Source organism: Pogona vitticeps, chromosome 5 (assembly GCF_051106095.1).
Source record: "Pogona vitticeps strain Pit_001003342236 chromosome 5, PviZW2.1, whole genome shotgun sequence".
In the NCBI taxonomy this organism is placed as follows: Eukaryota; Metazoa; Chordata; class Lepidosauria; order Squamata; family Agamidae; genus Pogona; species Pogona vitticeps.
In genome coordinates, this window is record NC_135787.1 from 182,864,549 (window position 1) to 182,887,246 (window position 22,698).

General features: G+C 41.1%; 1 long non-coding RNA gene across 1 annotated transcript; it reads left to right on the forward strand.

Annotated features, from left to right (window-relative positions):
• The first annotated feature begins 4,714 nt into the window (after positions 1 to 4,714).
• Positions 4,715 to 21,611, forward strand: LOC144583157 (uncharacterized). The gene is made up of 2 exons (XR_013536798.1): positions 4,715 to 4,839; positions 20,800 to 21,611. It is a non-coding gene; the product is annotated as an uncharacterized LOC144583157 (long non-coding RNA).
• Positions 21,612 to 22,698: the final 1,087 nt, after the last annotated feature.

The window sequence follows — 22,698 nt, forward strand, 5'->3', positions numbered from 1 at the left end:
GTCAGAGTTACATCTGTCTGTCATGCTGTTCTGCCTTTGTAGAATTTCTTTAACTCTATCGGTCTCTCAGAAATGTTTACTGATGATTGCTATACAGCTCTGTGAACCACAGAGCCAACTGCTCATGCATACGATTTCTCCGTGAGGTTGTCTTTTGTGTCCCTGAAAAATCTTGCTCGTTGCTCTGAACCATCTTACCTACTATCCTCATTTTCCTTGGGTTTATCCTTTTATTCAGTCAGTGATCTGCTTGGTTTCTTGCAAGTGTTTCCTTCACATATTTAAATACTGACAACATCAGCTTTTCAAATCCATTGGCTAGCTTGCGCAATGACAAAGCAATAACACAACTCAAGTCTTTAAATCCTCAAAAATGAACAGGAGCAGAGTAGAGCAATAAAAACCTGGGAGAACCAATAATGCCATTAATTAAATGGCATTTGTGACACACCAAAGGTAGGTCTGTTCAAATAGAAAGGTTTCAGATGACCCTCAGAAGTCATCAAATTGAGCTTCCTTTGGAAGGGCATGTGGGTTTTGTCTCCCATCCAAACATAAAACTTTATTGTTCTAAATGTGCCTCTTCTCTGCAAATAGGGCAACGCAATTTCCAAGAAATCCTGCACAAAACTGGGTACCATTAGCATATGTCTACTTGCATGATGAAGAACATTCTTGAAAACCTAATGACTTACCCTCCTTTGCTCAACAACTGACCAAGAAATCTCCCAAGATTTGATCCACTCTTGTACAACTGAGTGGTATTTATCTACGATAATGGCAAAACTACCACTTCATGTCTTGAAATAGTATACATGGGCATGATTTGTGCCGAATCTGAGATACAGACTCTTGAGTAGTAACTAAGATATTGCTACCGGCATTGTCCCACTATCTCTGACACCAAGGAATGTTCACTTTTATTTTTTGTTTCAGGTTATTATTCTAAGGTGTTTTCATGTTGGCCAATAAAATATCTCTTTTTTTAAACAAAAACTTTTTTTAAAATCTTAGCCCCTCTTCATTATGACCCAAACATTTAAATTAATTCTAGCTGCTTGGAACCTGATACCCTCCTGCAGAATCTTCTTGCAAGTCAGATGATAAGAAAATCTAAATTAAACCTTAATTCTCCAATACTGAAAACCTCATCTCCTTCGATCAGAGGAGTTCAGAAAGCCCTCATTTTGCCTACAACCTACAGGTTTGTTACTGAATGGCATGATTATATAATTAGACTCTGCCTTTATTGCTTTAATGAACTTATTTCAACCCACACTTAATTTTGATGTATGATTAGAAGAAGCTCCATCTATGTAAAATGTTCATGATCATGCAGAGTTGCCTGTAGATCAAAACAGGAGGTTTTATTGATTAAAGTCTTCCTGCAGTAGAGGCTTAAAAAAAAAAAGACAGGGGAATGTTTTATCTTGCTATCTGTTTGGAAGATATAGATTCTAGTTATTTGCTGAGGTAAGGGAATGTCTTCTGTATCAAGTTCTTGACACAAGGATTGACAGGAATGGCGAGACCCCTTTGAAGATTTACTTTCCTAGCTCGGGGAAGGCAACAGCAGTCTGTTTTCAGAAAGAAATTGTATCATGCAACGTACCAAAGGAAACCCCCAATGAGTTTTAAAACTCCCCGTGTCCCATATTACTTTTGAAATGATGGAGGGGGAGTCTTGAGAACATCCTTTGAATCATAAGAGGGGAAGAAAGCCTAAGAACAGAGTAAGTCTTGTAGGGGGAGGAAGAGAAGTCATATCTGGAGCGAATTCCGATATTTTGCCCTATGTGCATTCCATCCATACTAAGGCCTATTATCCTCTTAGCTGTGGTCTAGCCCCGAGTGGGTGACGCAGAATGACCAACAGTGGCTAAATTCAGGATACATCTACATATTACACTTTTAAAGAACAGTGACTCCTTTTCTCTCATTAGTAAACTGTAGTACTGCAGCCAAAACTCTGCTCACAACCTGGGTTCAATCCTAGGGAGTTGGCTCGAGGTTCACTCAACCTTCCATCCTTCCAAGGTCAGTAGTTGAGTATCCAGCTTGCAGTGGGTGAGGTAATGTGTAGCCTGCATGATTAAATTATAACACACACACCCCCCGAGAGCTTGAAGCTAAAACAAAAAGCAAAGTGTGCTGCTTATATACTGCCCCATAGGCCTTAAAGCACACCCCGAGAGTGCTTTAAGGGCTATGGGGCAGTATATAAGCAGCACACTTTGCTTTTTGTTTTAGCTTCAAGCTGTCACAAAACTACAGGATTACTCAATGAGGACTTTGTGAACCTCCCCATGAGCCAGAAGCAAAACAACAGATTTTATTTTTGTTTGCTTTTCCTCATCAAAGTCTTCATAATTTGCACTGAACAAAATTATCATATTAAAACCACAGGATGAAAGAGAATTTCAGATCCAGGTTTGTTTGTTTTTTACATACAGCTCTTATTACTGTTAATACCCCCTTCTTTAGCCACCTGTCCATTGCCAAAGGCTCTGTGAAGAAACTTTGCCAGTGGAAGAACCTCCAAGGAGGGAACCAGCCTACTTTGTCTTGACAAGGGTGTTCGCCATCCTGGAAGCTGCCAGCATCAAACATGCTTAGAAAGCCTCTTGACAACTTTGTGCTGAGTGCCTGAAAGGTTTGAAGAGAAGCTATTATCTGTAGGGATGCTGGGGATGAGGCTTGTAAATGCCTACACAACACATTTTTGCCCATATTCCTTTAGGCAAATGCTTGAACAGGGCTCTTGCCAATCATCACAAGGAAGACAACTGTCTGTATGGGATGGACTGGATGGTGGGAACTGCTCCCCTCCCCACCCCTGTATCAGTAGGTAATGGATCACTTTAGGCCTGTCCATGGAAGAAGATGCTTATGTTGAGGCAGCAAGTGAATTGAGAGGGTAATGGTCCTTTTAGATGGATTTCCAGCATGGAAATCAGGAGCAGGGGAAGTGAGAGGTCATACTTTCAGTCTCAGAAGACCTGAGATGGATTCTCCCATCAATCTTAAAGATGGGTTGGTCACTCTCTGTTCAACAAACGTATTTTTATGGCATCTATCTCTGTACACTGATAGGTACATCTGTCAGTCTCATCTTTTTTCTGAATTCTTTTTTTTACTATGTTATTTTAAGTCTGTCTTCTGTGCATATTTTGTGCCGTCAAGTCGGAACTGACATACATTGACCCTAACAGGGCTTTCAAGGTAAGTGAGATATTTAAGGAGTGGTGTTACCTGTTCCACTCCCCCCAGTCAGTTTCCATGGCCAAGTGGGGATTCAAACCCTGTTCTCCAGAGTCCTAGTCCATCATTCTATCCACTTCACCATTCTAGGAATCTCGTCTTCTGTCTTAAAGAACTTGAATATAAATAGCTTTAATTCATGGCTGTATGGCCTGTTCCCTCTTTTTTTCTTTTTTTTTCCTGTTTTTTTTGTTGTTGTGTCCATTCCTTGGAGAAAGGGTAAAATATAAAAGCGACAACCAAACACACAATAAATAAACTGTTTCAAGAACTCTCTTCTATAATTCAGTTTCTCAAATAGTTAAGACTCTGGCTTCCAATTTTCATTTGTTGGCTATTTAGAGCCATTAGCTCTTGTACACACAGACTTCATTAACTTAAATAGCTCTTCCACTGTATTGTGTACATGTCTGTGATATATTTGCAGGAAACTATCACAGCCTTATAATGAATGTCATTGATTTGCAAAAGAATGACATTATTTTGCAAGGGTAATCATTAAAGAAAATAAATGCCTCAAGAACCAAGCTTAATATATTGGGTTTTCCTTTTTCCAAAATCAATGTGAATCAACAAATATATAATATTTTGTTCAATGCATGTTGATTGTGTTGATGAACTATGTGAATGCCAGACCAATTGAAACTTCTACTCTGTGCCAGTCAGACAGAAACAGAAAATCAAGTGCCTAAAACTTTCATTTGGTTTAACCAATCAAGAGGACTGTTCTTGCCTACCTATCAACGGGACTGAACTGTTCTACTGCACCTGAAGAGAGTTTTGAATCTTGAGTTTATGTTATGGCTTTAGCTCACCCAGTGATGCTAGATTGCAAACTTAGCCAATATAAGCTCTGAATCCTACAGTCCTACCCAATGCTCCACAATGGCGTAAGATACAGATGGGGTGTACTGCTAACCTATACATTATATACCTTACATCTTACATTTATTTCTTTTTTCCATAAGTTATCTTTGTCATTCTTAAAAGCTTGGAGAAGTATCCAATGTAGAACAACCTGGTAGCTCAATCACATCCTGAGGAGAAAACTAGAGTGGTCAACAATCTTTGAAATCTGGGTGGAGGCAGAAGATGATGGATGTTCAAGTAAAATTATATTTACATATTATCCATAAGACCAATCAACGTATACAGAAAAGATGACACTTATCTGTCATCTCATTTCACCACAGAGGCTCTGTGAAGTATCTCTGACTTCTGTTCAACCTCCTTGTGTTCCATCTTCTAAAAGTTGGCACATAAAACTGGATAATCAAGCAGGAAACTCATTATTTTCTTGCTGAAGAGTGTTGAATGTTTACTCTTTCACTGGCTTTCCATTTCTGTGGGTGGATGAGAACATCTTGTTACAAGGCATTGGCCTGTGCTAAAATCCAGATCTTGATCCAACCTTCCCAAAATTAATGAACACATTTTTATTAATAATTTACTCACTTTGATTAATAATGGATAAAGCTCCGGAGAAGAAGGGCATCATTTTGTAAACCCTGTGAAGGTTTCTAGCTAGCTTGTTACCATCTTTGAATCCCATCCTCTAAATCTCTGTTGCATCAAGAGGTAAATATGTTTTAAATATTTCCTAATTGCAGAAGATTGTCTTATGTTTGGCCCTTTGCTTTCTGCTCACCATTGATTTCCTGATGTATTACTGTCAGCCAGTTCAATGCTCTTTTGAGATATTTTATTGTAATTAATTTACAGGTTGATAGCAATTGATTGATAGCAAGGGAATGAAAGGAGATTTCTTCTAAAAACACTTTGGTGATGAGAGAAAAAGAGTGTGAGAGAGAATATGGCCATATTCTGTTTAAGCACTATTATAAATCCAACAACAGGTTCAATGGTTTTCAACAAGCTAAGCAATTTCCAGTCTAGGCATTCCAAAGTCAAATATAATGGCAGTACTTCTGATGTGGTAGAATGTGAACTGCTGGCAAGCTAGAGAGAAGTCTTGGAATGAGGCTGCAAATGTTTCTTAACAATACTGCAGGTGAGCAGGGACAGTATCACCTAACAGCCCTAATGGAGAGATTGAGGGTTGGAGCTAGGCTAGAACTAGTAGTCTAGTGGTGACGCCTGGTAGAAAGTGGTAGATGGTAGGTGATTTCTGGTTTGGATGACTCCCAATGGAGCTGTGTGAGAAAGGTGTCATGATTTGGGGGCTACTAGCAGACTATCACAGTTATCTCCCTCCCTATTCTTTTATTTTCAAGGGTGTATGTGCCAGAAGCTGTTTCTTGCTGGGTTGACTATCACCATTTTGCCCCCTTCACAATGAACTTGTGACCTATGACATTGTATGGAGAGAAATGGTGTCCTCTACAGTAATGGAAGGGACGTGGTGGTGCTGTGGGCTAAACCGCAGAAGCCTGTGCTGCAGGGTCAGAAGACCAAGCAGTCGTAAGATCGAATCCACGCGACGGAATGAGCACCCGTCGCTTGTCCCAGCTCCCGCCAACCTAGCGGTTCGAAAGCATGCAAATGCGAGTAGATAAATAGGTACCATCTCAGTGGGAAGGTAAACAGCGTTCCGTGTCTAAATCACACTGGCCATGTGACCACGGAAAGATTGTCTTCGGACAAACGCTGGCTCTATGGCTTGGAAACGGGGATGAGCACCGCCCCCTAGAGTCGAACACGACTGGACAAAAATTGTCAAGGGGAACCTTTACCTTTACCTTTTACAGTAATGGAAGAGGGCAAATATTTAGAGAAAATCCTGCACCATGGCCTTTTCCTAGGGGGTGTGAAGTGACAGGGTGGCTCCAGAAAACAGTTGCTCCGTTTCACATATGCAGAGGTGGAATGGCCTTGTAGAAAGACGTAGCTATTGCCTATTTGGGCAAATGTTAACCCTACTAAAGGCAATGGTGCTGCTTTCCACAGATGACTGAACTCCATGGAGGGAGCAGAATGGCTCATTGAAGTACATGGCGCATTAGGATTCTGGCCTGAAAATAGTGTCTTGTGAAATATTTTTCAAGTTGAATATCTGCTAGTAGGCAGTGCCAATATACGTAAAGCAGCAATGTAGAAAGTAAGATAGCAACAATGCAGAGGGACTGATCAAATAAAGGGATAAATGAAGCATATATTGGCTACATCATCAAACTGCCCTGCTAGAATGGGAAATATGACATTAAAATGCATCAAAATCTATACACAGGGAATCAGCACCATGCTAGGAGAAGCATAAGAAGTAGGGATGAGCACTGTCCAAAGAGGAATATGTAAAAAAGATCCAAATCAGGAGTATTAGTGTGTTTCTAAGGAGACTATAGGGTGAGCAAAGAGCCCAGAGGAATTAATGGGGTGGAACAGCACCTTCATCAATCCCTTGTATTAGATCCAACATTCATGCATTGCAATTATAAGAGGGGAAGGGAAGGCATCAGTAAGAGAAAGTAGAGTATGCTGCTGTCTTTAGCTTAGAAATCAACCTTTCTTGCCTTTCCTGCCATACAATGAATTTTAGATTAAATTATCATTGATTCATTGACTAAACTATCAGACTGCTGTAGCTCCAACATCACTAATTTCCAATCTAAGAAACAGAAGGGGATCTGAAACTAAAAGAATGTAAACAACGTAAGAACAGCCTTCCTGTATTTCCCTTTTAAGAAGCAGCAAAAGAGCTTTTTGACTATTGCCTTTTTAAGGTCCCTCCCTTACTCCCTTCCCTTAGGAAGCTGCTTGGAGTTTCCTGCTGGAGAATGGAAAAAAAGAAGGGGGGAAATAAAAATAAAAATAAAGGTAAAAATAGAACACAACAGCTGTTAAGGTTACCCATAGTGAGTTTCTGTGGCCTTGCAGTGGCCAATGGCCTGCACTTGTTATTTAAATTTCTCCATGTGCAGGAATGGGGTCTTTAAAGAGAACCCAAAATACACAAATACTATCAGGGAACCAGACAAGGATCAAGATAAAGAGTCTCTGAAAGGGCCCAGGGCAGGACAGGGGTCTTCTGCACATCCTTTTTGAGAAGCAGAGACAAACATTTAACATAATTCATGAAAATAAGAGAAACAGGCTTTCTCAGTTGTTTTTCATGGCCATGCCCTTCAAAAAAATCCACCTCATGAGTCATTAAGTATGGCTGGATGTTCGTCAAGGCCCCAAGATCAGCAGAGAGCTCTCCAGCTGGTGCCGTTACCATTTCGGGTTTGACGAGAGCAACAAAAAAAAAATTCCTGTGTCAAGAGAATTCTCCTTGGTTGCCACTGAACATATAAACAGCTTTGTGCCAATGAGGTCTGGCTCCAGCAGGGACTGTATGGAAGGAGACGAATGCTCAGGCTTTAAGCTCATGGCCTCCTCCCAGAAGCCAATCTTTCTCCTCATCCAGTTTTGGCTACTAGAACTGAGATTTATGTCCCTACCTGAGGAAGCAGAATTATGCACTCGGATTTCAGCTCATGCTATGAAACCCTGCAGTTTTTCCCACAGACCCCACAAAAGCCCCACAGAGGCAGCATTGTCTTCACGAAATGGCCTGTCTTCACCTTTTTTAAAATCCAAAAGTGACCTTGTCCTGTTAAGATATATAGTTGGGGTATGTGGTAGCTGCCCAACTGGATCTCTCCCCAAATAGAGGACACACAGATTTGGACTGGCCTGCCCCCTTTAGGAGACATTCCAACTTGTTCCATCTCCATTATCTTTGCATTTAAAGATGTCCTGGTGGGATTCATATTCTATATGGCTGAAGGACTTGGTATTATATTAAATGGTTGATTGATTACGTGCTAGACATCTATCTCACAGGAACTGTAAAACCTAGTTGCAGAAGGATTTTTGCATAACACTAGCCTGAGCAGGGACAAGAGTAGCGTAGGGAGGGAGGGAGAGAGAGATGTTGAGACAGGGAGAGAAACCTGCGGTTAGTTTGTGCTGAAGGGGACAGTGCATCATCCATTTACAGAACCTGGGTAGAACACAGGGAGGAAGCTGGTATCACTCTTGCACGTGTTAAAGGATTAAGATCCCAAGGAGAATTTAAGTACATATTTTGTGATATAAAAATCGGGAGATAAATTTATTGTTGGTATGTCTCAGTGACTGGACTTGGGGAAAAAAATAAACAGGAGAGAGAGGAAGGGGGGGGAACCCTGTGAAATTAATCTTTGTCTGTACATGTAGTGCTAGATACTAACATGACCACGAAAAAAACAGATATTTAAAGCTACATTTGAAAAAAGCACCCTGGTAAAAATCAATAGAAAGCTTTAGTGGGCAGACTGTCTGTAACAGTAGCAAGCAGAAAGGTTAGTGGAGAAGTTAATGGTTCTATCAGGAATAAAGCAGAGTTAAAGTGTGTGAGAAAGTGCTACCACAAGTGGTTCATTAACCTTTGGGAACCCTGGTGTACCTTCCAAGTAAAGATTACGAGAAACCTGATTTTGCCTTGACTAGTACTTGTTAGCACTTACTTTCACAAGCCAATTGTTTTTCAATGTATATGTCAAAACAGTGACCAGGCAAAACAAGAAGCTGAAATATGGAAAAAGAAATAGAGGGCCAACTGCTGTTCTTAGATGTCATGGTCATACGCAAAACTGACTTCCGATTGGGACACAAGGTCTACAGAAAACTCACCCACACAGACTGGTGCCTACACAAAAACACCAACCACCAACCACAGCAAAAAAAGAGACATAATCAAAACACTGGTAGACTGGGCAAATCGGAACTGTGAAGCTCAGTTTCTCAGCACTGAACTCAACCATCTGAATTGGGCCCTACAGGCAAATGGTTATTCCAAAAATGAAATCACAAGAGCCAGCAAACCAAGAATACAACACCAAACTGAAGAAGAAAAACAGCCACCCACAAATAAAGTATTTCTGCCATACATCAAAGGGGTCATGGACCGCATGGGGAAACTTTTGAAAAAACACAACCTACAAAAAGTATTCAAGCCCACCACAAAAATACTGTACAACAAATGTTATGGTCAGCAAAGGGCAGAAGGGACCCCCTCACAACTGCAGGAGTATACTGGATACCTTGCAGTTGTGGCCAGGTACATATTGGAACCACAAAACGAAGCATCCACACCAGAATCAAAGAACATGAGAGACACTGCAGACTAAAGCAACCAGAAAAATCTGCAGTAGCTGAACATGCCCTAAAACAAACTGGACATAAAATTCTATTTCAAAATACTGAAATACTGGACAACACCAGCAATCACTACGTTAGATTGCACAGGAAAGCCATTGAAATCCACAAACATCAGCAGAACTTCAACAAGAAAGAAGAAAGCTTGAAACTCAGCAAAACCTGGCTCCCAGCACTGAAAAATACAATGTGCAAAAGGTCAACGAACTCTGCCCAGCCACAAGGACAGGGGATCAGTACACACAAAAGACCAGCTAATGAGACACATCAATCGCAGTGACAGATATCACAACAATACACCCACTACAAAAACACACTGATCACCATAATCGCCCATTTCCTGGAAAGGACAAAAGCTGATCTCACAGCCATAAATACTCAACTCCCAAACAAATTGCACCAGAGCACAGAGTGCTGTCCTCTGACGATGCAGCCGCAGAGACTGGCGAAATGTTAGGAAGAACAAGTTTCAGAACACGGCCAAAGAGCCCAAAAAACCCACAAGAACCATCAGATCCCAGCCATGAAAGCCTTCGAGAATACAGCTGAAATATATTGGAGGCAGACTTGAACCTAGGAACTTTCTGAACGATGTTTGCCAAAAACTTCTTGGCAGCTTTAAAGTATATGTTAAAAAATTCTCCATGTTTCCCAGTTAATATCAGGAACTTCCAAGTGCTGGTAAACTAGAGCTGAGAGAGTATAAGATCCGCCCGCCCTATTATGGCTTATTGTTCGTGGTGGCCTTGTTTGTGATATCTTGAGTTCATTTTTTATTTTACTTTTATTTTTGTTTCTGTTTGATCTATTGTTATTTCTGTGTGATTGTATTTATTGTTAACTGCCCAGAATAGTGCCTTGCACTAATGGGTGGGGTACAAAATAAAATGTAAAGGATGTGGCGTCCAGAAACATGAAAGGAGGTGGCAGAAATGAGAGAAAGGGGAATAGTCCAGTTGACTTTTCGCTTAAGCCCTACCTATCTCTGGCATAAACCACACCACGTGCATGTGGCCAGACGCATTCCTCACGTATAGTTCCCCATCTCTAGATCAAGCAATCACTCACAGTGCTTTCCAGATGTTGGGTCGCCCAGATGTTCTTGGAGTACGACTCCCAGCAACCCTGGTCAGCACAGCTAGTGGTGAAGGCATCTTGGAGTTTTAGTCCAAGAACATCTGGAGACCCAAGATTGGGAGCCACTGCTCTTGAGGGAAAGAAAGAACAGGAAATCCATGTGTCAGTAGGACATCCAGATTCCTTTCTCATTGTCATATCATGATATAGCTTCAGTTTGGATTTAAATCCTTGATGTATACTGTTCTTACTAGGGACACAAAGAATACAGGAGTGGGGGCTCGAGTCCTTGATGATTTCCCAAGTTTTGCCATGATGAAAATTCTTCTGTAAGATTTGATCTACTCAAATTACAGCTTTCCTCCTACACCTCAAAGTCCCCATCTCGTGCCCAAAGCATCCCTCCCTCCCTCCCTCCCTTGTTCCAGTTACTTTCAGGAGAGGATTTAAACAAAGCAGCTGCTACAACAGTGCATGCCAGTACTTACTGGCCAAGTGAAGCAGTAGGGGGGTACCTCTTGTACAAGATGTCTGAATCCCTGCTGGAGACTGCGGCTAACCCTTTGGGTCCCATTCATGTGTTTCTGGCTCTCAGCTTCAACCCTGGCTTCCTTGCCCCTCCAGTTAGTTGTATATCCTGTAACTGCATTTTCTCTCTCACTATATCTCCAACCATGCATCCAAAATAAACTTTTTTCCCCTACCGTGGGTGGATATAGTTCACAATAAGTGAAAGAACTTCAGTTCATAATTAGGGGGGAAGAGTCATTTTTGGCCTCAGTCCCCAAAACAAAATCTGTCAGGAACAGGTTCTGCCAAAATGTAAGAACAAAGTGAGAGTGTAAAATGTTTCATGTGCCAGGTTGTGTGAATGTTTGTGCTTTAACGAGGTCTAATTATTTGAGCTTTCTCTGCCTAGTTTAACCCACCACATTATTTCACTGATCCTTTGTCTTTGAAGAAAGCTCACTCTTTCCATCTCTAAAAAGACAGGATTTGTACGCACACTTAAATATCCTTAGCTGTGATGATGCAAGGGGAAAAAATCACTAGATTTTTGGGCATACCGAGAACATTTGTAGAATGATTTCATCTGTGCATATAATTAGAGGGGTCTTTATTGACTGGAATCGCCCTTATTTCCCAAGTACAGCTGAGGGTAATATCATTCTGAGCAGAGCCCATTGACTTATGTTGAAGAAATTCAAATCTGATACAAAGAGGAACCCAGTTCTATATAGTACTCTTATTTAAAATATTTTTATACTGTATTTCTCCTTAAAAGGACACAATGCATTTCACATCATTTAAAAACAGTATTTGAAAGCTAAGAACAGTAAGTACACAAATATCAAAAAAAGAATTAAACAAGTATTATAGTAAAATGATAAATAAAATAAATATTTAAACACATTTAAAACAACTGAGCACAACAATCTATTTGAAATTTCTCTCAGACCAGCAGTCACTAAGAAAAAGCCTGCCTGAAGAGAAAGGTCTTTGCCTGCTTGTGGAAGGACAGCAAAGATGGGGCCAGCCTGACTTCCTGTGGGAGGGAGTTCCAAAGTCTGGGAGCAGCAACCGAGAAGGCCCTCTCCTGTGTCGTCACCAAGTACATCTGTGAGGATGGCAGGACTAAGAGAAAGGCCTCCCCTGATGATCCTACTGTCCAGGCAGGCTCATAGAGGGAGAAGCTGCCTTTTAGATAACTTGGACCCAAGCGATTTAGACTTTATGGGTTAAAACCAGCACTTTGAATTGTGCCCGAAAACGCATCGGATAGCAGCTCCTTGGTTTCACATATGTCTTCAACCTGATCAGGATACTTTAATATGGAACTTGACCATTTATGATGGGTCAGATTATACTGGATCCCCCCCAAAAAATTCTAGAGAAAATAAAGGCTCCTTGAGTTGGTAGGCATGAGCTATATCACTATTTATATGCACACATATCAACTAAAGCTGGAAGTTCTCCTGGATGTCACTTATTTTATATAAATGTTTTCTTCACATTCTAAAAAGTATCATTTTTGGTAGAAGATTTTGAGGATTATAAAAAAATAATAATGGGATAGGACACGGATCAAGGTTCAGTAGGTTATCACAAAAATATTCAGCTGGAAGATCTGCAATTAGCTGCATGCTTCTTAATTGCTGTAAAACAAATAATTGCCTCTACATGCAAATCTCCCTAGTCCTCTTCTATCTCAAATTGGTGTAAGTGGGTATGGACTAAAGCATATTTACCTAAATTTATATACAGTACTATAATCAGGATAAAGAAGGAGAGTTGCTAAATGAAGGATATACACCTAGGAGATTTACAGCATCTCTTTATTAATTGTTTGAATGTGAATTTTCATGATGATAAGTACACTTTTTTTGTATATAATTTTGGTGGTTGTGTGCCTGCATGGAGGAATTATTGCTATCAGGGATAGGAAGAAGATGAGGAAGGAGTAGAAGGAAAAGCAGCAGGGTACCATTCTGTTCAACCTCGTTTCAATCACCTAAATAATATAGGTGGTGAATAAGACTATAAATAATAATAAAAAATAAATAAAATAATAATAATAAATAATAATTCAACAGCTGCTCATAGCTGAGAACAGCTTAGTGAGTGGATCTCAACCTTTGGCCCTCCAAATTATTTTTATTTAAAACACTTTTACCACACCTTTTTCCTTAAAAAAGGACCCGAGACAATTTACATCATTAAAACACAATATTTAAAGCTAAAAACAGTCAGTGTAAAAATATACCGATCAAACAAAATCGCTCTAAGAAACGATAAACAGAAGGAACTCCAAGAACACATTCAAAGCAGTAAGGCACAACAATTCATTTAAAAAAAGCCCCCACTCAGGCAGCCAAGTACTGTGGGCAAGTTGGCCTGAGGAGAAAGGTCTTTGCTTGCTTGTGGAAGGAGAGCAAAGATGGGGCCAGTCTAGCCTCCTGTGGGAGGAAGTTCCAAAGTCTGGGAGAAGCAACAGAGAAGATCCTCTCCCATGTCCCCATCTAATGTACCTGTGAATCTCTCCAACCAAAAGCCTTACCCAGTATGGTTGACAGTGAAGAATTTTGGGAATGAAATCCCAAGAAAACTGAGGGACCCAAATGGGAGAGCCACTGGTTTAAGACACAAGCAGAGACCAACCAGTTAGAGTTTTGAGTCCAATCAGCAGCCGAGTAGAAGGATGATGCAAATCACGGTCAGACAGTCCAGGGATCAAAGCCAGGAGGAACCACATCAAGGCAGGAGGGTCCAGGGATGCAAGGCAGGACCAACACCACAGTCCAGCCAGAGACTTTCATTGCTGAGGCAAAGTTCTGCTGGGAAGGCCTGTTCTTATATAGCCCAGTCCTCAGCTTCCCCAGGCGGCCCTCCTGAGGATCAGGGCAGAAGCTGCAGGGAAAGGGCTCAGTCCTGCCATCCTTAGAGCAGTTCTCGCCAGAGAGATGGGGCCGATCCTGCCTGCACTAAGGTTGCAGGGTTCCGGCATGGCCCCAATCCTGACAGAATGAGAGCGCTAGAAGAAGGGAAGGGAATTTTGTGTCTGGAGAGGGAGCATGGAAGCCTTTTTTAAAAAATATGTCTATGTTTTTGTGTGGCTGATTGGGAGAAGATGGTGTACAAGTGTCAGGAAGTGATGTCCAGGTCCCGTCCACTGAAGAGGCCCTCACCCATCAGAAATGGCCCTAAGGGCAAAATAAATTCCAGGATACTCATCTAGCATGTAGAAAAGAGGGCAGAGTTTTCTCATGTTGGGGGTGAACTCATAGCAGCTATGTTCCCAACTTAACATCATTCGGTGGCAGTGGCTTGGAGGGCTGGAGGACATCGTGGCAATCATTTTGGGGCCCAGCCCTTCACGTTTCCACAGCTCCCTGCAGTTTGAAGATTTTCCCCACACTTAGCATGTGGAGATAATCAGAGTGGCCAAGGGGTGGGTCTGGTCTCCAAGTGGACCAGAGTGAAGAAGCTTTCATAGTGGTCCATGTGGGATGGACACAGAGTGCTGAGATAGTACCAAACTGTTTTGGGACTTTCTCCCACCTATCCTTCCTCAGTGCAGGTACTATTGTAAGATATTTCCATAGTTGTTTTGCTCTAAAACAGTGTCACAGCTTTGCTGAGGTCAGATTGAGGTATGGGATGGATCTAGGTGGAAGGATGAGGGTCCCTCATGGGCACAAGATTCTCCCCAGATGGCTTCCTCTTCATGGGGGTGGGGGCAAAGATAATGTGCACACCTGGGCCACAGGTGCTTGGGCTATTGATAGCTCTAACCAGTAAATCTGTGCCCATTTGTATTCCATCTGTTGGATGTCAGTGTAGTGGTTACTACTAGAGATAGGGGTATTCGAATACAAATATTTCCGCACAGGTGGAAATAACAAGGGTCCAGCCATGGGGCTGGACTGTCCCCTCATGATTTCTCTGCTGTTTCTGGCTCCACAGAAGCTTCCTGTCACACTGTTCTCTGGAATGGATTAGCCACTCTCCGACGTAGCAGAGAGGCTTGTCATCCCGCCTCCTGCCAGGACTGGGTAATCGATTGCAGACAGTGGTGTGATAGGAAGGTCCGATGAGCTCGTGTCAGCAGAGAAGTTGTGAGTGGACCCTCGTTATTTCCACCTGTGTGGGGATATGCGTAGACGAATACCCCCATCTCTAGTTACTATGTGTCTCCAACTGCCAGGGCCACTGGGCTGAACAGACAGTCAAAGAGCTGGAAGAAATACTCATTTCAACAATGTAAAGTAGTAGCTGAAATCCTGTTGCTTAGTGTAGCAAGTTGCACTAGAGTTTTTTTGTTTTGTTTTGTTTTGTTTAGTCATTTAGTCGTGTCCGACTCTTCGTGACCTTATGGACCAGAGCATGCCAGGCCCTCCTGTCTTCCACTGCCTCCCGGAGTTGGGTCAAATTCATGTTGGTCGCTTTGATGACACTGTCCAACCATCTAATCCTCTGTCGTCACCTTCTCTTCTTGCCTTCACACTTTCCCAACATCAAGGTCTTTTCCAGGGAGTCTTCTCTTCTCATGAGATGGCCAAAGTATTGGAGCCTCCGCTTCAGGATCTGTCCTTCTAGTGAACTCTAAGGGTTGATTTCCTTCAAAATGTATTATTTTGTTCTCCTTGCAGTCCAGGTCACTCTCAAGAGCCTCCTCCAGCACCACAATTCAAAAGCATCAATTCTTCGGCAGTCAGCCTTCTTTATGGTCCAGCTCTCACTTCCATACATCACTACTGGAAAAACCATAGATTTGACTATGCGGACCTTTGTCGGCAAGGTGATGTCTCTGCTTTTTAAGATGCTGTCGAGGTTTGACATCACTTTCCTTCCAAGAAGCAGGCGTCTTTTAATTTTGTAGCTGCTGTCACCATCTGCAGTGATCATAGAGCCCAGGAAGGTAAACTCTGCCACTGCCTCCATATCTTCCTCTTCTATTTGCCAGGAGGTGATGGGACCAGTGGCCATGATCTTAGTTTTTTTGATGTTGAGTTTCAGACCGTTTTTTGTGCTCTCCTCTTTCACCCTCATTAAGAGGTTCTTTAATTCCTCCTCACTTTCTGCCATCAGAGTGGTGTTATCTGCATATCTGAGGTTGCTGATATTTCTTCCGGCAATCTTAATTCCGGTTTGGGATTCATCCAGTCCAGTCTTTTGCATGATGTATTCTGCACACAAGTTAAATAAGCAGGGGGACAATATACAGCCTTGTTGTACTCCTTTCCCTGTTTTGAACTAAACAGTTGTTCCATATCCAGTTCTAACTGTTGCTTCTCACGAGCACTAGAGTATGGCCGTCAAATCAATGAGGATTTGGTGAATCAACTCCTCAGTAAGTTACTATACTGAAGTAAGTCACAACTAGAGCAGGCCCATTTGAAACAATGGAATTAACAGAGGTGTTAACTCACAAACTCTTCACTGATTCAATGGGCCAATTCTAGCTCAACTTACTACACTGAGATACAGGATTTCAACCAATATGTTAACTTGGACCCATTCTGTTAATGTCCTCACTTTCTCAATTGTTGTTTGCGTCAAAGAAATTAGCAACTTTGAACATCTCTGTGGTGGAGCAAGTATCCACCACAGATCTTACATTGTACAAACTATAATGTCTTTAACTAAGTGTCATTTAGTAATAAGACAATGAGACAGTTATAAGAGCTGTCTTTACACAAAGTCAATAAATATTTGTATCGTACAGGAAAAAAACCATGACAGCTCTATTGTACAAGGAAGATTTCTTGGACATTTTCTGTCAATATAAATACGTTGTGTCGACATCCGTGCACCTTGTCATGCTGCCTTTTCATAATCACAGTCTCAAGAGCTTTAATTATCTTTCTCAGCCATCAGTATTTGCATTTGGGTTGTCTCGTGGTCTTTCATTGCTAATGTGTCATGTATTTCCCTCTTCCCCATGTGGGATGAGAATTGGTCATTCTTCATTAATAAAATGACAAGTCTCTTATTCACACAGCACTCAAGCCCAGAAAGTTGAATTTCAAGAGATTCCAACTCTCCCCGAGGTTCTCTATGGCCTGAACTACCCCAGTATCAAAGAAAGTGGATGCAAGGGGACATTATTAACTGGCATATTGTTGTCTTGTTTATGACTGGTCATATCTCCCTGAAAACATGGCTGTCAAAGGCCAGCTCAGTGTGGCTTAAATACTTGGCAGAGGCTTTGCTACAATTCTATAAAAATAACAAAATATATGAAGAATAAAGGATTGCATTCTTTGATTAGGTATCACAGGTTCTCTATCAAGTCACCTTGCTCCACATTCACATGGTTTACTTCTCCATTTCCTCCTCTTCCCTGTTGATTTTCTCTTCCATTATTTTCCCTCGTATGTCCTGACCCTGGGCGAGAGTCATGATTATGTGGGTTGGAGTGCTTGCTTGTTATCTAGATGTTCGCAACCAGAATCGAGGTGGGTGTGCTCTGTCCCAGTCTACTGTTGGGTGGAATGTGTAGAACCATGCTCACATTGATTCTGTACAGTATTGCTTCTCCTTTCCACTGCCTCAGGAAGACTCCAGATCATACTGTGGTCTGTGGATTACCAAAAACCTTTAGTGAACTATGTAAAGCTAAAAAGTGAAGGAAAAAAGTGGTGGCATCATTACCCTACATTCTCCACAATAATCGGTTCTTCCAGAATTTGGAATTTTTTTACTTTTTTGGATTGCAACTCCCAAAATTCTCTAGTCTAAGGGCATTAGTAATGTATTGTCCATGGCATATAAAGTTTGCAATTTAATAAATTGCAAATTTTATGTCTCGTAATGCCATGCACAATAGTCTAAAACATAAAATTTCCAGTGTCTGGGTTCTATAATAAAAATATCCATGTGCCGTTAAGTCATTTCTGACTATGGCAACCCTTTCAGAGTTTTCCAGGTAGAGTACTCAGAAGTTAATTGCCATCATCTTCTTCTCAGGGTGCCCTGGGACTGTGCAGCTTGCCCAAGGCCAAACGTTGGCTCTATTTGCAGGAGGCACAGTGGGGAATCAAACTCCCAACCTTCCAGCCAGCTGTAGTGTAGACATACTTAGACACAAATTAAGGTATGCTGGGATGCAAACTGAATTAATACAGTTAAATGGCAGAGATTACCAGAGCAACAAGCTGGAACAGGCACAACCAATATGAAAGCATGGACTCTTTGAAGTATGAGGAACTATCTTGTCCAAATCTTTGGAAAAATCAAAGTGGAAATATCATTGAAATTTTGCAGGATTTGTCCTTAAGTCTTAATTCTCAGAAGATTCACATTGGCCCAAAAATTCCCTATGAAGAGAGGAAGCCCACTGTGGAGAAATGCCATCTTCAGCCAATGGGACTCCTCTGAAACTCAAGTCAGTCGTAAAACTTAACAAATGCTTGAAACATTTACAACCCCCTGCAAATGTAATGGCACCTTTACCAAATACTTTTATTAAATTGCAAATTTTATGTGCCATAATGCCATGCACAATAAATTAGCAATGCCCTTATCAATCTCATGGCGAATATGAAGGCAATCTGGAAGAGGGGAAAATCATGTTTAGTGTTAAGGATAAATAAAGTAAAAAACACTTTATTGCTTTGTGACAGAGGATTATAAAATACCTTACAATAATAGAGCACACGCCACAGTCCATAGAAGCAAAGGGATTGTCTGATAATGGAAAGAACTAAAATTCAAAGTAGGGGGAAAGAGATCATGTCTGGAAGTATTATATAGTATTAAATCTTAAAATATTCTAGAGAGGGCTTCATAAAAAGCTTTAAGAAAATAAAGCTTGAGCTCCAAAAGTTCTGCAATTTTTGGAGGTCTGCTAACTTCTGGTGGTGGACATAACAGTGTGGCAGAAAACTTAACCAGGATTTGCTGCCTGATTGAGATCCTAAACTTAGAACTTAGAACCAGGGTTTCAAAAGGGATGGCCCTCCTCCACCAATGGAAAGGAAATGTGTTATCAGCAGTACCCTAGTTTTGTTTCTTGAAACACAAAGGTCAAAAAGCTTTTGGCAACAGTTATTCTATTGGCAGTAACTGGTGGGAGATCAGCTTGTGGGCACCTCCAAATTGGAGCATTACATAGCAAGAGTAAAGAATTTGCAGTCTTGCATCTAGAATCATTTGTTGTTGTTTAGTCGTTAAGTTGTATCCGACTCTTCATGACCCCATGGACCAGAACATGCCAGGCCCTCCTGTTTTCCACTGCCTCCCGGAAATGGGTCAAATTCATGTTGGTCGCTTTCACACTGTCCAGCCATCTTGTCCTCTGTCTTCCCCTTCTCCTCTTGCCTTCACACTTTCCCAACATCAGGGTCCTTTCCAGGGAGTCTTCTCTTCTCATGAGATGGCCAGAGTATTGGAGCCTCCGCTTCAGGATCTGTCCTTCCAGTGAGCACTCAGGGTTGATTTCCTTCAAAATGGATAGGTTTGTTCTTCTTGCAGTCCAGGGGACTCTCAAGAGTCTCTTCCAGCACCACAGTTCAAAAGCATCAATTCTTCGGCAGTCAGCCTTCCTTATGGTCCAGCTCTCACTTCCATACATCACGACAGGAAAAACCATAGCTTTGACTATGCGGACTTTTGTTGGCAAGGTGATGTCTCTGCTTTTTAAGATGCTGTCTAGGTTTCTAGTTGCTTTCCTCCCAAGAAGCAGGCGTCTTTTAATTTCGTGGCTGCTGTCACCATCTGCAGTGATCATGGAGCCCAAGAAAGTAAAATCTGTCACTGCCTCCATATCTTCCCCTTCTATTTGCCAGGAGGTTATGGGACCAGTGGCCATGATCTTTGGTTTTTTGGTGTTGAGCTTCAGACCATTTTTTGCTCTCTCCTCTTTCACCCTCATTAAGAGATTCTTTAATTCCTCCTCACCTTCTGCCATCAGAGTGGTATCACCTGCATACTATATAAGAGGTTGTTCATATTTCTTCCAGCTATCTTAATTCCGGCTCATTAATTCTCATTAATTTTGCCCTGCCCTCTGGAGCCACAAGAACCAAACTTGCTCCATCTTTTATGTGACATGAAAGATTTTGGACTTCTTCACTGGAGGTTTTTAAATAGAGATTGGATGGCTAACTCTCAGGCCATGCTTTGGCTGTATATTTCTTACCTAGTCAGGGGTTGGACCTAGTGACCCTTGACGTCCCTTCCGGCTGTACAATTTTATGATTTTATGATCCTATAATTCTAATTCTCACAGAATGTTGGTCTCACAGCTACTTGCAATAAGTTAAAATGGTGGCCCTTATTCATTCAATATCTATGCCTCACCTCTTCCTTCTGGTTGGAGAAGCAAATAAGTCACACAGGGGCTACGTTTTCTTCCTCGGCGAAATTTCTAATGCCACATACATGGATAAGAGCATGATAAATTCCTATAGTTTTATTTCCACTTGGAAGGAAAAGATGTGGGGAAAATCTCCATCTAAAAAATTCTACATAATTCAATATTGTAAAGATTAATCAACCCTGTAATGATATAATAAAGAGGAAGAAAAAAGGATGATCTGGCTATGCATGACCTTTGTGAAACAAAAAAAGAATAAAGCACATAGGGTTGGATCCAAATTTAGGTTATACCTAGAGGAAAGCCATTGGAATTACCAAAACTTTAAGCTATTTTAAAGTTATAAATGCCACTTATTTCAGTGGGTCTGCTCTCGATGCGATTAAGCCTGTATTAGATCAGTAATTAAAAATAACTTTAATAGGATAAATAGTGGTTGCATTTCAGAAATTCATACATATTTAATGGGGTATGAAATATGGGATATCTTTGTTTTTCAGATCCATGTTTACAATGTTCTGGCCATCCATGACTAGGAATGGAGGAGAAGTGAAAAACTGAATCCAGGTAGGCAAACCAGTAGTGAACGAGAACAGTCCATGCAGAAGTTTCCAGGAACTATTCCTAAAGTAAGTTAAAAACAAAAAGCCAGCTCATACACAGGAAGTGACGTTGCTATGCCTGGTGGAATCAAGAAGAGATGAAGAAGTCGAGCTTGGAAAGGAAAATCTAATGGTGCAACTGCTTTAAAGGGAGGAGGACATTGAGACAGAAAAATGAAAACTCCCTGTGGGACAACATTTTATATCCCTAGTTGTTAAGCATGATTTCACACTGGACTCCAGGATCAACACCATTAGCTCTGCCTGCTGGATTACATCCATGAAGGACCACCTTCTTCCATATGAGCCTGCCCATCCTCTAAGATCAGGCCAGGAGGCCCTTCTGAAGGTGCCATCTCTGAAAAAGGTGAGGGGGATGGCATGTCGAAATAGGGCCTTCTCGGCTGTTGCCCCCCAACTTTGGAATGCCCTCCCTATAGAGATCCGCCTGGATCCGACACTCTTGGCTTTTCGGCGCCAGGCAAAGACCTTTCTGTTTAGCCAGCATTTTAATTAAACAGTATTCCCTAGCTGGCCATATGAGCAGCAGGACTTATTAATTTTTAATGTTTTAAAAATTGTTTTAATATATGACATTTTATATTGTCTTTTAAAATGTTTTTAATGTTTTTAAGTTTTAATGTTGTACGCCGCCCAGAAGCCACTGGTAATGGTGTGGCTAAAAAATATTGTAAATAAATAAATAAATATAAGTTGACATACACACCAATGGATCTTTAATTCTTTCTCCTCCATTGTAAATAGTGCCAGAGGCTTGAGCTGAATCCTTCATTTATACACCTCAACCTTTTGCTGGTGTTCTGGAGCTGATCTAGGCTTTACAGTCAGCATAGTGTTGGGCATTTGACGGGTAAATTTCTCATTCTCTGACTGCGTTATCTAGAATGCCTTGTGGGATTAACATCCTTACATTATTTCTTCCCCCCATTCTCACTGGTAACCAGTATCGATGGCTCCAACCTATGTGGTAGGCCATGCCAAGAGCCTCTTTACATGCAGCTGGAATATTACAATGAAGTTACTTTAGACAGAATCCAATGCAATATGCCACTGACAAAATCACAGCGTTGGCATTGAATTTGTGATCCAACAATCTACTTTTGCTGTGCTTAGTGAAGGAATTATGCCTGATTGGTGGCTTTACAGTCCCTCCCTGAAGACCTTGAGTGGTCTGGAGAGCCATTTTGGAAGTAACTGGTCATAAATAATCTGTTACTTATAATCAATTCCTTTTTCCAATAATGATGTAATAATATAAGAGAGTTTTATATTCCATTGCGATTATAATTGAACAAGCGATAATCTCATTCTTTTTTGGTGTAACTATAACTATAACTCTAAACTACTTTTACTTTTCTCCCTCTCTCAGTTTACAGAGGTTGGGAGTTTGATTCCCCACAGTGCCTCCTTGACTGGGCTGGACTTGATGATCCATAGGGTCCCTTCCAGCTCGGCAGTTCTAAGATGATGATGATGATGAGGTTGTGGCCTAACAAAAATGATGGGTGTTGAGGCAGTGACGAAGTGAATGAAGGGGATTTGTACCAGAGCAGCATTCATTAAAAAATAACTAAAACAGAAGTATTTTAGTTACTTTTAAAAACTTACTTTGAATAGTATTTTTTTAAAAAAAAATGTGTCTATAATGGTAACTAACTACTTTGGATAAATAATTGTTTTTTCTAGCCCACCATTCTCTTTTGGGCAATTTGATCTGTTGTTTAAAGGCTTTGATTATCAATATCCCAAAGTTCAATCATGCTGTACTCCTCAAGA